General features: G+C 46.8%; 1 protein-coding gene across 2 annotated transcripts in view; it reads right to left on the bottom strand.

The window, feature by feature from the left end:
- Nucleotides 1-11,042, bottom strand: part of ZNF217 (zinc finger protein 217) — a 39,626-nt gene extending 28,584 nt beyond the window's left edge. For both annotated transcript variants that reach the window (XM_036244323.1, XM_036244324.1), the window contains exons 1-2: nucleotides 10,928-11,042; nucleotides 9,371-9,556 (exon numbers count right to left, since the gene is read on the bottom strand). The gene's annotated coding sequence lies outside the window, so the exon portion shown is untranslated. The remainder of the gene's footprint in view (nucleotides 1-9,370; nucleotides 9,557-10,927) is intronic.
- Between the last annotated feature and the right edge of the window lie 1,824 nt (nucleotides 11,043-12,866).

Genomic DNA, 12,866 nt, shown 5'->3' with positions numbered 1-12,866 from the left:
GATGATGATGAAGTGGAGGAGATGGTGGAAGAGGGAGAAAAAGAAACAAAAGTTCTCATCACAAGGGAAAAAACTGTAACTGTGTAAGATGATGGATGCTAACGTACTGTGGTAATGATTTCGCAACATATACATACATCACATCATGTGGTACAATCTTATACAGTGTCATATGTCAAGACTATACTTTCAGGGATCATTTCTATAGTTTGTTACAGTGTCATATGTCAATTGTATCTCAATAAAACTGGAGAACGAAATATATATAATTACATTATTGGCATAAATAATATTTATTTTTACATGAGACACACTGTGCAAAGTTGTGAGCCCAGAGTTTTGGGAGGGCCTGGCACTACTGTAGGACGGGAGGCAGAGTTCAGAGTAAGTTAAACACATGAAGTCCTTACCCCTCTGGACTTCATTGTATGTTCTAGAGCAGTGATTTTCAACCTTCTTCATCTCCTGGCACATAAACTAATTACTAAAATTCTGCAGCATACCAAAAAATATATTTTTGCCGATCTGATTAAAAAAATAGGTATAATTCTGGGGTTTTTCTGTTTTTGTTTTCTTGATTGATTTTAGCGAAAGGGAGAGGGAGACAGAGATAGAAACATCACTGAGAGAGAACATAGATTGGCCACCTCCTGCATGCCTCCCACTGGGGATATAGCCCACAACCTGAGTATGTGCCCTGACCAGGGACCTCTGGGTGCATGGGTCGACGCTCAACCACTGAGCCACACTGGCCAGGTGATAGGTATAATTTTGATTCATTCACACCAGACAGCTATTGTTGAGTTGGTCAGTGGCCCTGACTAAATCATCAGGTATTGCATGTTTTAAGAATTCTTGCTCCTGGCCAGTTTGACTCAGCGGTTGAGTGTCGGCCTGCGGAACAGAGAGTCCTGGGTTCTGTTCCCGCTAGGGACACATGCCACACACACAGAAAAAGAAAAAAAAAGAATCATGGCCAAAAATCTCTGCCCTGGCCAGTTTGGCTCAGCGGTTGAGCGTCGGCCTGTGGACCAGAGAGTCCCGGGTTCGGTTCCCACTAGGGGCACATACCACACACACACACAAAATTCTTGCTGCACACCGGTTGAAGACTGCTGTTCTCCAAGGAGACAGACCACACACAGAGACCTATATTTGCAACACGAGGGTCACTGGAGAGGGGAAGGTACTGCTATTTCAGGTTGGGGTCCCCAGGAACAGCAACCTCCGTCCAGAAGCCCAGTGGGAACCGTCAGGATGGAAGGGAGGCTGGCTTGGAGAAAGAACTAGAGGCCCATGTGTGCGGCCCAGTGAGTAAGGCCAGGAGCACATGGAATACGGCAGGGCCTCGCAAAGACAGTGGCAAGAACTGGGTTTTCACTCCAGTTGCAGTAGGACGTCAGACACTTTTCCACCCTCGTTTCATTTGCCACATCTGCAGTACTTGATCAAAACATACTTCCAACTGCCTACTCCATCTGCACTCAGATGTCCAGTAATGAATCCTAGATCTCACCCTCCGACCTCCTCCCACACCTCTCCACCGCTAATGGGTACTTCATATGGAACTGGAGGAGGCTGCAGGGAGTGGACGAAGAAAGGGAGCAGGGACGGGTTCCCCGCCGAGGTCGGATCACACACCCCCGCCAGCTACCGCCGGGGCTCAAACCCGTGCGGTCACACTCACTCCGCGTTATATCGCGTAATCAGTGGCTCCTGCCTGTCGTCCTGCTCCACCAAACTCCACAAACACAGACGACACTGTGCCCTGTTCTCGCTGGAACTCCATGATGTCTGCCTGCAGCCGTGATCAATATGCTCAGAACAAACGAACACAGGAGTGCATGTAATATGCAAATCGGGATTATAATCCCTTACTCGTCCGCCTCCTAGGTAGTTGGATCGCCCCATGTGGGACCACGGGGCAGCTCCAGTGGAACAGCAGCAAAGGGTTGTTTTTAGGGTGACTCGTAGTTTGCATGGCGTGGGCCCACTTACACGCGGGAGTGTTTTCCACTAAAACTGTTTTTCCCTCTTCCTTACGATTTTCTTAATAATATTGTTCTCTATCTTACTTTATTGTAAAAATACCGTCTATATGCCCTGGCCGGTTTGGCTCAGCAGTTGGAGCATCGGCCTGGGGACCAGAGAGTCCCAGTTCGGTTCCCGCTGGGGCACGTACCAAAAAAAAAACACCAAGAATACCGTCTATAATACATACAATACACAAAATTTGTTAATCAACTGCATATGTCATCGGTAAGACTTCCAAGTGACAGGAAGCTGTTACTTGTTAAGTTTGGGGGTGTCAAAAGTTATACTCGGATTTTCCACTGCACAGGGGTGGGCGCCCCCTAACCCCTGCGCGGATCAGTGGTCAATTGTAGCGAGTATCAACCCCACAAAGGGCTGTGCAGGACTCGCTTTCCAACCGACCTGGCACCCTAGTCTCAGCTCCCCCGATACCACTGATTGGACCTGGAACCCGAGAGGTTCCGCAGTTTGCTAGGGAGAACATTTGAGCCTTGGACCTCAACTTCTCCCCTTTTCCCCCCGGCTCCCTCTTTCGGATGACATCAATGGCCTAATACGTTGTTTGTATAGTTGTTGGTTAGGAACTTTCTTTTATTATTTGGTCTGAATCAGCCCGTTAACCCCGAGAGCAGGGACTTGTCCAAACCCACACCCAGGAGAGCCTTCTCTGCTTTGGGATGGAGCACTGTTTCCCAGAACGAAAACCATCTCTGCCAAAAGCAGGGCCGGCGGGCGAGGCTGGCCGGGAGGGCTCACGGAGCCCGTTCTCGGTGTGCGCTTCCCCTGTAGCTCATTTCCTCCCCCTCCTAGCGACCCTTGGAGGTAGACCCTGGGTTTCTCCACTTGTGTGGACGAACCTGGGCACAGAGGGACCGCCAGGCTCTCCCACAGCCCACTGGTCAGCAGCAGCAGAGCTAGGAATCTAATCCAGCACCAGACTCCAGGGCCTGGTCCTTAACCACAGATATGGGGCCTCCCTTCCAGCCCATCCCACCCCCACCCCAGGTCCCCAACCTCAGCTCCTGCCCCCCCACCACCACCCTTCACCAGGTGGCTTCCTTTCCTGAGCAGACACCAGCCAACCCCCACACCCCATTCCGTACCCCGGGGACCTTGAGCCACGCCTAGCGAGCAGCAGATGCTCCTTAAATACTGGACGAAAAATGAGTAAGTGGTTACCGTGCACCGGGCATGAGATAATCTCCATTATCTCATTACATCCACCTACTAGGACAACCGAATGGCTAGTTTTACTCTTGCTTTACAGGCAGAGAGTCAAAGTAGGTGTTCAACCAACAGAATGCACACCGGCTCGGTGATGCGCCTGGCATTTCCCCGCGTGCCAGGAATACATCCGGAAGGAACACGCGCTCTGTGTGCAGAACTACCTTCCCTGCAGACATCACTGATCTGTCCCACACATTGTTCCCAAAGAAGTCAGCCCTGATTACGTGAGGGTGCTGCCCACAGCTCCCAACACCTCTTAGGATAAAGACAGAATTTCTGAGAGCCTGGCTGGCAGGTTCTGGAGTAAAATCCCCGTGAAGACTTTGGATTTTACTCCAAGAACACCAGGAAGCCACTGAAAGAAAATGGAAGTAAAATCGAAATAACTATGAAACCTCAAGTGTTGATTCTCTCCTCAACGATCCCATCCTGGCTACACAGAGAGGCAAACGAAGACGGGATCGTCCTTTTACTTCGTGGACACCTTCCTGTCCCTGTGTCCAGGGCCTGAGCAGAGAATCAGAGCTCTCAGCGGTTAGAGCGTCGGCCTGCGGTCCTGAGAGACCCGGGTTCGGTTCCCGCTAAGGGCACGTACCTCAGTTGCAGTTTGTCCCCGGCTCTGGTCAGTCGTGCGGGTGGCAGCCACTCGATGTGTTTCTTTCACATCGATGTTTCTCTCTCTCTGTTCTTCTCTCTCCCTCCCACTCTACCTGAACAAAAAACGGAAGAATGTCCTCGGGTGAGGATAAAAAAAAAAAAGAACACCTGTCCCTGGACTCGCCGTCATCTTAGCAATCTCCGCCCTTTTCGTGTCACAGCCTTTCCTTTCAACAGAGGAAACTGAGGCTCGGGATGGTGGAGTCACCCTCCTGAGGCCAAGGGCTCACAGTGCGCGCTCCCCGTCTTCCAGAACACACCGAGGCCAGGGGGCCACGGCGAGGTCAAACCTCAGCTCTGTCCCCGAGCTAAATGTCCTTGATTTCTAACATCTACACTGGTGCCCGTTTCTGGACACGCTATTTGCTGGATGTTCAGCGGTCAGCCAGCCGTGTGTGGCTCTGGGGCCAGGGAGAAGGATCCTCACGCTGACCTCCCTCCCCTCGCCCCATTTCCAGAACAGCCAGAGTGCACCTGGTCGCCCTCCCACCTCAGTCCCTCCCCTGCATTCCTGGGGTACCCGTGGACTTGCCCATCTTCCCCAACAGACTGCAGCTGTCCTGCGAAGGGAGCAGGAGAAAGGTGTGGCAAACTCACATCTGGACAGCAATTCGTGGAGGGGTCTTTGCACAGAACCGGGAGGCAATGAGTGTTTGTTTACACAAGGAGTGTCCTAAACTAGTCCTGACCCTCCAAGCCTGCCTGCCTTTCCCGCTGCCCCTCAGAGCTGCTCAATGCGTGCCCCGCACAGACACCACCACCCCAGCAGCTCTCACACGCACCCTTTCCTTTCTGTCCCTTGTTCCTTGTTCCTTCCGATCCTTACAAGAGTCTCATCACCCGGCCTCCTGAACCCGTCTTCCTCGTAGCCCAGAACACTTTTTCATAAAGCCCACTCATGAGCAGCTGCTACTGCCCTGTGCAAACACCTCACGCCGGACCCAAGTCCGTCACTGTTCCCTCTCGAAGGATGCCACAGCACCCCGTGGCCCCAGCCAAGGCGGCAGCCGAGTCATTCCAGTTCCCGAGGACACTTGGTCTCGAGCCCGTGGCCAAGGCAGTAACTGAAGAGTGAGGTACAAAGCAAATTGCATTTCTGCCCTCCCGGAGCTTACGCTTTAACAGACAAACTCGGCATTAAACACGTTAAAGCGTAAATCAATAGAAAAGCATATAATTATAAGACTTCCTCTAGGGTCATAAATAATCCCTCGGGTACGCCAGGATGGTCGCTGCAGCAGTTTACAATAGTGAAAAATTAGAAACAACCTATATGTCCATCAAAAGAAAAATGGCCACAGCCCTGGCAGGTTTGGCTCAATGGTCGGAGCATCAGCCCGTGGACCAAAGAGTCATGGGTTCGATTCGGGTCAAGGGCATGTACCTTGGTTGCGGTTCGATCCCCGGCCCTGATTGGGGTCGTGTGGGAGGCAGCCAGTCAATGTGTTCCTCTCACACTGATGTTTCTCTCTCTCTCTCTCTCCCTCTCTCCCTCCCTCTCTATCTGAAAATCAATGGAAAAATATCCTCCGGTGAGGATTAAAAAAAAAAAGAAAATGGCCACATAAACTATGACCTACCCAAATTTAAGAATAGAGACAGCAGTTGGGACGAATGAAGTAGGGCCACATGTACTCACGTGGCTAAGTCACCAAGACACTGTGGGATAAAGAATTCTAAAAAGATTCAAGCTTTAAAAAGGTATGCCATTTTTGTTTAAAGACACACACTGTAAAATATTTTCTAAAGCAAATATGTGTATATAATATATAAGTATGTATGTGTATAATGTGTATACACATACACTGTGCATATAATATATACTTATGTTTATATACACAGATTTAAATATATATGCTGATCATTTCATAATACATACAAATATCAAATAATATTGCATACCTGACATTAATATAATGTTATGTCAGTTACAATTAAATAAGTAAATAAGAAAGAAGGAAGAAAGAAATATGCAAATACATGGAAGTTGGGAAAACCCTTACCAAAAGTGATTAATTCTCAAATGTGAGCAAGGATCCAGGACCGTTTAGTGGTGGCTAAATATTTCGATCTTTTTCCTACCTGTATAATTAAAATTTAGTTGCCTATTTTTTTTTTAATGTTTTTATTGATTTTTAGAGAGAGTGGAAGGGAGGGAGGGAGGGGGAAGAGGAAGAGAGAGCAAGAGAGAGAGAGACAGAGAGAAACACTGCAGGCCTGGAGATCAACCTGCAACCCAGACACATACCCTTGATAAGGAACTGAACCCAAGACCCTTCAGTCTGGTGGCTGACACTCTAACCGTGGATAACACTGGCCAGGGCAAAACTTAGTTGCCTATTAACATAGACTCCCACTGAGGGGCAGGCCTCCAAGAGAGGAAGAGGCAGTGGAGGCCCCACCCAGGCTGCTGATTCTTGCACAGAGGTTCCTGGCAGAGTATCTCAGTTGGTTGGACCATCTCCCAACACACCAAGGTGCCAGGTTGTGGGTTCCATCCCCGGTCTGGGTACATACAAAAATCAACCAATGAAAGAATAGATAAGTGAAACAATAAATTGATGCTTCTCTCCCTCTCTCCCTCTCTCCCTCTCTCTCTCTCTCTCCCTCCTTCTCTCTCTCTCTCTAAAACACATTAAACTCAAGAAATAAAAATCAAAAAAAAATTAACATAGAATCCCAAACTGGGGAATAAAAAATAGTGAATAGCCCTGGCCTGTTTGGCTCAGCGGTTAGAGCGTCCGCCTGCGGTCCGGACAGACCCGGGTTCGGTTCCTGCTAAGGGCACGTACCTTGGTTGCAGTTTGTCCCCGGCCCTGGTTGGTCGTGCGGGTGGCAGCCACTCGATATGTCCCTTTCACATCGATGTTTCCCTCTCCTTCTCTTCCTCTCTCTCCCTCCCACTCTGTCTGTACAAAAAATGGAAAAATGTCCTCGGATGAGGATTAAAAAAAAAAAAAAAAAGTGACTAAAACAGTTAGGATTTCCATATACTTCCTTCTGATAAACACTCGAGAAACCATTCTCTGCTTACCATCCCCTTGCTGCCTGACCCATCCTGACACGGAATCTCCCCAAACCACGTGCCCTGTACACGCCAAACGCAATCTGCACCCATCCTACCCCCCCCCAGGGCCCACTCCAACGCCACCACTGTCACTTTGTTCAGTCACCCTTCGTTCAGCGTCTCCTTCACGGCATTTGCCGGGCTCTGGCTCGAGCTGGATGTGGGGCTGTCTCACCAGCTGAGCGGATCGCAGGCCCCTCAAAGGGAGGGCCCGTTTCCTCCACGCTGTGCAGTATGGCCGCTCTGGGAAGTGTCCCCATCCAGAGCTGTTCTGTTTAAATAAACATGCTCCCTGGACTCCTTCCCCCATTCATTCACTTTCTCACGCACCAAGAATGGAGTAAGGCCCTACCATGCATCAGCCACTGCTCCGGGTGCTGGGGCTGCAGAAGGAGAGCAAACCTATCACATGCCTGTCCTGACAGACACAACAGAGCGCACTGAATCTTATGGTGTGTTCAGTGATGATGCTCTGGAGAACTCCCGCCTTAGGTTCCTTGGGGTACATGGCTGAAGAATCAGTGCTGTTATTTACCTGAGTCGAGGGAGTGCAGGGGGTAGGTGGGGTGATGTTAAATAGGCTAGCCCAAGAAGACCACAGGTGAAGACCGCCGAGTGAAGATCCGAAGGGGGCAACAGTGGGAGCCATGCGGAGTTCTGGGGAAAGGGCATTTGAGGCTAAGGGACTGGCACTCAAAGACCTCAAGGCAATGTGCCCAGTGGCTCAAGGAACAGCAAGGATGCCAGCCGGGCACTGTGGCTTGTGTGGAGTACGAAGAGGGGACAAGTCAGAAAATTAAGCCGGGGTTGGTGGGTCATTGCAAAGAATAGATTTAAGGGGGGTGTCGAGGTGGGTAGGAGAGGATAAAGGGGGGATAAATGGTGACAGAACGCGACCTGACTTGGGATAGTGAACACACAATACAATATACAGATGATATTATAGAACTGTACACCTATAGAATTGAAACCTGTATAATTTTATTAACCGGTGTCACCCCAATAAACTCAATAAAATAATAATAATAATAAAATACAAATAAAAGGACCAAAAAAAAAAAAGACCACATTTAACTATGAATAAACTGAGAGTCACTGAATGGTATGAGCAGAGGAATAATGACCTGGCCCGATATTAAGAGGCTTATTAAACAGACTGATAAGACCAAGCGTACTCCTAAAAGAGTAATGCAGGTAAGTCTCCTCTGCTGAAATTCAGATTTTTAAGTGTATTCATATTTTCAGGTTACTTTTACAACAACAACAATGATAATGGTAATAGTAAGAAGAGATAAAGGTAAGAAAGGGGAAAATAATACACTTTCCTGAGCCCCTGCTATGTGTCTGAGTCTTAGCCCCATATGCAATGTATCGGATCATGGTGGTATTTAGTTCTCCTAATCGCCTGTGTATGTAATTTGGTGGGCAGATGAGGAAACTCAGCCACCAGAGGTTAACCCTCTTTCTGACTTACTAACTGCTCTGACTTCCTCGAGGTCCTACAACAAGAATAAAGTGGAATTCTAGCCTGATCCAATAGCCCATGCTAACTCAGGCCATTCTTGTCTATACTAAGTGGTTGACCTTGGCTTTAGAAGAATAGAGAATAAAAGAGCTATCATTGATTACCCACTTATTATAGGCCAAGCACATTTCATACGCCATTTCTGGATACCCAGGCAAAGTCAATACCATCACCCAGATTAGAAAGCTTCACCTGAGCCCGGGCCGGTTTTGCTCAGTGGTTACAGCATTGGCCCGCAGACCAGAGAGTTTCGGGTTCGGTTCCCACTAAGGGCACGTACCTCGGTTGCAGTTTGTCCCTGGCCCCAGTTGGGGTCGTGTGGGTGGCAACTACTCGATGTGTCTCTCTCACATCGATGTTTCTCTCTCTCTTCCTCCCTCTCTCCCTCCTGCTCTATCTCAAGATAAGTGCAAAAATTCCTTGGGTGAGGATTAAAAAAAAGAAAGAAAGAAAGCTTCACCTGAGCCGGCCGTGATACAGGTAGCGAGCTCTTAGACCTGGCTTTCTGGGTTCAAACCAGGACTCTGGGCTTCCAGCCTCTGCCACCTCCCTTGAGCTCCCTTTGCCTCTGTGTCCCCATGTTACAGATGGAGGTTAAGAGTATTCGCTGATAAGCTTATTTGGAATAAACAAGTCCTCACTTGTGAAATGCTCAGGGGGAATTTGGCACATAGCAAGACACTATTATCCTGAAGACCATTGCCCACGGGCAGAAGCTGAAGGCCTGCTCAGCCAGATACTTACTCCTGGGCGGGGAAAGAGGGGCGAGTATGTTTACATTGTAAGAGAGACAGTCAGATTTGGACCCAGATTTGTCCGCCCCAGAACCTGAATAACTCTCAAGCACCAGTGACACCCACCAATGGAGACGATCCTCAGGGCGCTGGAAGACAACCTGCCTGCGGGGGCCCCCTGGGCATCTTCTCCAGGCGAGACGGAGACTCCAGGCAGGGACGGAGTGGAACGGATCAGTCGCAGTCTCCGGGATATAAAGTGTGCCCTCTCCAGCCACGCCTCAAAGAGGATTTTGGGATTTGGGGAAAATGCTGAAGAAGAGATTAAAGTCAGAGCCACACCCTTAATAGGCATCAAGTGACCAAAAAAATCTTAAGTCGAGACGCACATTTCAGTAGTTGACCGAAAGGCCCCCCACCTCAGCACTCCACTAACAGCTCTAGGGCTTCTTTCTGCCCAGCACCTCCCAACACTACACAGCGGGTTTTCCCAGAAACCAGAACTGAACCAACTGCGGCCTCAGAACCTGCCTGAATCCAAATGCTGGCGGCTGGCAGCCCTGAGCCCAGGGGACCTCACCTCTCCGCCTCACCTGTAAAGTGGGACTAAAACTTTTGAATATCGGGCTTTTGAATATTAAATGAGTTAACTGTGATGAAATCTTAAAACTGCCTGGACCATGGTGATCACTCCATAAACATCAGCCCAAATGACATTAGCCATTCTCCTTCCTGAATGTGTCCCTGCTCAAAAACAGCCCTAACTAAATCCCTCTGGCTTCTTTGACAACTTTTTTAAAAAATGTGGTTAGCACATTTTGTTGATGATAGATAGATAGATAGATAGATATAAATATAGATATACACAAACACACATATATATGTGTAATATAGATAGATAGATAGATAGATAGATAGATAGATATAGATTTTTTTTTTTTTTTACAAATACCAAACCTGCATGTCCTCTTAAAAATATTTTAAGAGATTACATTTTTTCCCCATTTGCTTTAAGAAACACGACTTCAGCCTCATTGAGTGGAGTGGAAACAATGAAAAACCTAAGATACTAGGACTGTCTTTCCTGAACTTTTTCCAAAAAGAGAGAGAGAAGGAAAAAAAAAAATAAAGATTCAGATGTAAAGACCATCTTGCTAAGTAGTTTCTTATCAAGTTCCTTTTTTTTTCCTCCCCCATAAACACGACAGCAATGAAGATAGTTTTTCTTTCTCCCTGCCTCCAAACCACACACACACACACACACACAAATCTGTCACATAAATTTCTCCAAACCCATACCACTGAATTTTCTACAAGGACTTGGTAACTGATATGCTCTATTCGCTCAAGAAAATAAGCATGCTATGCACCGAAATACACAGTTCCTGAGACTATTTTATGTGAAGTCAACACATAAGAACAACGTGTCCCCAAGGAAACAAAGTAGAATTTGGACTCGCAGCTAAAATGGCTCTGCCTTAATCCTCTGTTACCCGGTACTGCGGGGCTGCGCCCACAGGAAGCGCCACCAAACTTTGCTGCTAGTTTTCAACCGTATTCTTGCATCCTCAACCCAGCCAGATGGAAACAAGTACAATACCCAGCTCTACACCAAGGGAGAGAAAAATAAATACAAATAAACAAAGACCCCAAAATCGTAAAGGAAAGGAAGAGAACGCTGACCTGTTCATTTCTACCTTCTTGAGGATGGGAAGAGAGGCTAGAAGGACCGCAGGCGCCCCTCCCCCTCCAGGACTGGGCTTCCCGGGGGGTGGAAACTATCTCATTACCACGTTTTCAAATAGACCGGTTTCTCTTCTAATCAAAGTTAGTTTGTGGTTGTTGGGCAGGCTGCGCATGCCGTGTTTTCAGACCGAGCTAGAGAGAGAGAGAGGGAGAGAAAATGTGTATTTATTTATTCTGAGATGGTTACAAACACAAGGCAGCCCCAGCCAATGATTTCTGTAAGAGCTCTGGAAAGGGCTGCCTGGGAGCATTTTAATAGAGGCGCTCTCATCCTTTGTAAGTGGAAGTGTAAATTGGTACAGTCCTTTTGTAAACAAGTCAGGGACACAAGTCAAGGGCCTGGCCATGTTCGTACATTTGGGCAGTAATAACACTCCTGGAATGGATCCTAAGGAAATAGCCCTGACCAAGGGAAAGGTGTTGGGAACAAAGATACTCGGCGGCAGCAAGTTGACTCGAAGAGGAAGAAAAACACACCCTCTCCATATATACGTGGAAGCAGACCTACCGAGGAATAATTAATCACCCAGCCTAACCCACCCCCCACACACATACACACACTCTCTTGCACACAGCCATTTCGCAATTAGAAAGTTTTGAAAATATGCCATTGGGAAATAGTTATAATAGCAAGCTGGAGAAAAAAAAAAAAAAGTCAAAATGCACGACTGTCTTTTTAACAAACTGTAATTTTTTTTTTTTATTTATTAGTAAACAAAAAGGGAGGGTAGAGGTATACATACATGTTTTAAATTGGTGTTCTTACTGGGGAAATTTTAGTATGGACAGTACATTATGTGATACTGAGAACTTACTGTTAATTCATGAGCTGTGATAGTGGCGTTGTGGGTCATTAGAAAAAAATGTACCTAGATATTTAGAGACATATATTGAAGACATATATTTAGGAGAATGACAGGATGTGTTGGAATTTGTAATACTTTAGGAAATTTAGAAAACTGAAGAATTGAGACAAATGTGCTTAACATCTTGAAACTGCAGAACTGGGTGTTGGGGATAAAGGGTTCATTTTATTATTTATTTATTTACTTATTTATTATTCTATGTTTGCATACATTTCAAAATTTTATATATATTTTTAAAATAGACAAATATGGCCAGTGGCCATATATAAACATTTTTTAAATGGTTGTTTTTTGACTATGAGATCTGCACCACCTTTTCCTATCTCCTAGTTTTCTTGAATTGTTTTCAAGAAAATAATTTGTAATAATATGCCTGTATTACATTTGAAATAAAAGAAATCAACATTGATTTTTTTTTTTCCTCCAAAAAAAAAATTTTAAATAAGAGCTGCCAGGCCCCCAGAGATGTTTTTATTGCTGTGTCATAGTAGTGAATCCTCAGAGGGCTGTGATAAGGCTGTGTACCTGAAAATGTGAGCCCGTAAGTGGTCCATATCCTGTCCATGGGTTAGCAGTGCTGTCCCAGCCGGGGAGATGATGCTGTAAATATAATCAGCTGATAAAAAGGCCAGCTGCAAAGAGCCATTTTAAAGATTAGGAACCATTTAAACACACACACACACACCCCACATCTTGCCTCTTAAGTGTTAAGTGGCAAGATATTCTGGTTTTCTTTCTGAAGTTTCATGCAATCATCATGCAAGCGGCAAGCAACACACAGTTCCACATACCGCCCAGCTGACTCAGAAGGAAGGGTTCCACATTCCTTAATTAGCAGCAGCAGCACTTCCTGCGTGGAGTTTCCCATTTCATCCAGCTACTCAGTTGGCCCAAGGCACCCCACGAGTTCAGTAGAGGACTTCCATAAAGTCTGGGAATCTGCACAGTGTTATTTAATTGACTTTATTTTATTAAACTGCTTTACTTTGTTTCATCCTTTTATTCCATGA

This window comes from Molossus molossus, unplaced genomic scaffold, assembly GCF_014108415.1.
Source record: "Molossus molossus isolate mMolMol1 unplaced genomic scaffold, mMolMol1.p scaffold_m16_p_6, whole genome shotgun sequence".
NCBI lineage: Eukaryota > Metazoa > Chordata > Mammalia > Chiroptera > Molossidae > Molossus > Molossus molossus.
This window is presented reverse-complemented; position numbering and strand designations above follow the sequence as displayed.